Raw genomic sequence first — 3,171 nt, 5'->3', positions numbered from 1 at the left:
CACCACCAACGGTCACCTAGTTTGCCTTTTGCTGCTTTCAGTTATGTTTGATAGTGTAATTGTACCCAGAACCCCTAAGATGGTCCCTATTTTTTTTTACTGATTATTCTTATAGTTCTAAGATTTATACTTAGGTCTTTTATACATCTTGACTTTATCTTTGTATATGGTATGACCTTGTTTCATTTTTCTGCAAATGGTTATCTAGTTTTGCCTACATCATTTGTTGAAGAGACTATCTTTCCCCCATTTAATACAATTCAGCCCTTTTTCAAAGATCAGCTGATCGTAGGTGGATAGATTTACTACTGAGTTCTCAATTCTGTTCCATTGATCTTTGATTATACCAATACCAGACTGTTTTGACTACTGTGGCTGTGTAGTAGGTTTTAAGATTGGGAAATGAGAGGTCTTCAACTTTGTTCTTCTTCTTTAGTACTGCTTTGCTTATGCAGGGTTTTCCTTTCTATATAAAGTTGTGATTAGTAGTTCCATCTCTTTAAAAAATGATGTTAGAATCTGAACCGGGATTGTACTATATCTGTAGCTTAACACTTTCAAAACGTTAAGTCTTCTTATCCACAAACATAGTATATTCTTCCATTTATGTAGATCTTTTTTTGGCTTGTAGTAGTGTTTTGTAGTTTTCTTTGTAAAGTTCTTTTGTTTCTCTGGCTTGATTCATTCCTAAGTATTTCATCTTTTTTGGTGGTTACTGTAAATGGTATTCCTTTGCTATTTTACTTTTCAGAACTCTCTTTATTAAGTAAAGGAATCTGGCTGTTTTTTGTATGTTGATCTTGTACTCTGCCATTTTGCTGAATCTTTCAGTGAGCTCCAATAATCTTCTCTCTGAGTCTTTCTGATTTTCTTTGTATAGGATCATATCATATGCAAATCGAGAGAATTTTATTTCTTCTTTGCCAATCTGAATGATTTTAATTTCTATTTCTTGTCTTATCGATTTGGCTAAGATTTCTAGCACAATATTGAATAGGAGTGGTGACAAAGGGCATCCTTGTCTGGTTCCTGTTTACAAGAGGAATGTTTTCAGTTTCTCTCCATTGAGAGTAATGTTGGGTGTAAGTTTTGTACGTTATTAGTATGTGCCATTGAGTCAGTTCTGACTCTTAACAACTCTTTATAGGGCTTCCGAGGAGAAGCTGGTGGGTTTGAACTACCAACTTGTGGCTCGCAGTCCAGTGCTTATCCTGCAGTGCCACACCATAAGTCCAGGTTTTGTATATATGTCCTTAATTATGTTGAGATATTTTCCTTCTATTCCTATTTTGTTGAGTGTTTTCATTAGGAATGGGTGTTGCATTTTGTCAAATGCCTTTTCTGTGTCAATCAATGTGATCATGTGGTTCTTTTCATTTGCTTTATTTATATGGTTGATTATGTTTTCATAATGTTGAACTGTCCTTGCATACCTGATATGAATCCCACTTGGCCATGATTTATTACTTTTTGATACTTTGTTGGATTCTGTTGGCTAAGATTCTGTTGAGAATTTTTGCATGTATGTTCATAAGGGGTATTGGTCTATAATTTTATTTTTTGGTGATGTCTTTAACTGGTATTGGTAGGAGAGTTTTGCTCATTTCATAATATGATTCAGAAGTTTTCCATTCTTTTCTATCTTATGGAATAGTTTGAGTAGAATTGGTGTTAGTTCTTCTCTGCATATTTGGCAGAATTCACCAGTAAAACCGTCTGGACCTGTATTTTTTTTGTTGGAAGTTTTTTAATGACCTCATCAATTTCTTCTTTTATTATAGGTCTGTTCAAGTTTTCTACTTCAGTCTAAGTTAGTTTTGGTATGTAGAGTGTGTCTAGAAATTTGTCAATTTCTTCAAGATTTTCAAATTTGTTGGAGTACAATTCTTCATAGTATTCTGTTGTTATCCTCTATACTTCCTTGATATGAAGAATCTTGCATTCCAATTATAATTTTTGAGCAACTTCTTTCTAGAACAAAAGTCCAGTCCAACAAATTGTAGCAACTGACACTTGATCAGAGTATCAATTATCATCTGGTCTGATTCTGGTCAGCTCAACCTTAGCCACCCAAGCTAGTTAAAATGGGTACCAGCTGTAAGTTTGGGAGTTCAGAGACACCTTTCTGCAAGTCAAACCAGCTGCCCCTTCACTCTTAACCCTAGCCCTTGTGGGCTAGGTCAGTGCCCGTGAGCTCAGGAGGTCACACAACTCTCTAAACTTCACACCAGTCAGCATGCCCATTCCTTCTCTCATCTCAAGGTCAACAGGTACCAATAGAACTGTCTAAACACAGCCCATTTCCCCCAATTCCACGCACATGTAGATTCAGGTGGTCACCAACAAGCATACTACTTGCCAATTTCCCTTAAATTTTCAGTCCTAGAAAGGAGTATTTTCTGATGCCTTGATTCCTCTGAAACTCCAACAGCTAAAATGTCCACTTTTTTTTTTTTTCTGCTTGACACTCCTGTTCTTCCAACAGTTCTGAGTAGATTTGCATGTTTTTTCAAATGCAAATGTATCAACTCTGAAGGTTCTGGAAGGGGCTCAGGATTCCACCTAAAGCCCCATACTCTGCAAAGCATTAAAGCCAAAAGCCTATTTTTTCTGGCAAATTCTAACTCCCCTTTTATCAAGTGGGCTTACAAGCTCTGTGTAATTATAATTCCCGATATTCCTATCACATATGTATGCCTCTTTTACAGTTATAGGCCTAGAAAACAATATCCACAAGGCAGCCAAAAACATAAACCTTTTAAAATACTAAAGTTCAATCTGGTCTTCCCCCGTTGAATAACCCCATTCTTATGCATATGGCTTTGAACCTCTGGCAGTGTGGATTTCAGTAGGTCCAGGCCCAGTATTAGCCTTCCTTTTTAACCAGGATGTCTTAGGCTCCAGGTAACTCCAGAAGCTGCTGCTCTTCGCTCTGATGAAATATTTTGTCCCATGCCCCTTCGTTCTTTCTCCTGCAAAACCTCAGCATTTCATAGGTCTGGAGCCATTGTAATGAATCCTGTTTACAGCGCCAACTACTTTAACCAAGTGGGGACCATGTCTAACTTCCTTTTGACTCCACAAAAGGGAAAGGGGACCAAATTCAAATGAAGTGGAGGTCAAACATACCTCCACCCTGTATCAGTGACTCTGAAATTAGTCAGATTTGAG

The sequence above is a fragment of the Chrysochloris asiatica genome, unplaced genomic scaffold (genome assembly GCF_000296735.1).
Source record: "Chrysochloris asiatica unplaced genomic scaffold, ChrAsi1.0 scaffold00024, whole genome shotgun sequence".
In the NCBI taxonomy this organism is placed as follows: domain Eukaryota; kingdom Metazoa; phylum Chordata; class Mammalia; order Afrosoricida; family Chrysochloridae; genus Chrysochloris; species Chrysochloris asiatica.
This window is presented reverse-complemented; position numbering follows the sequence as displayed.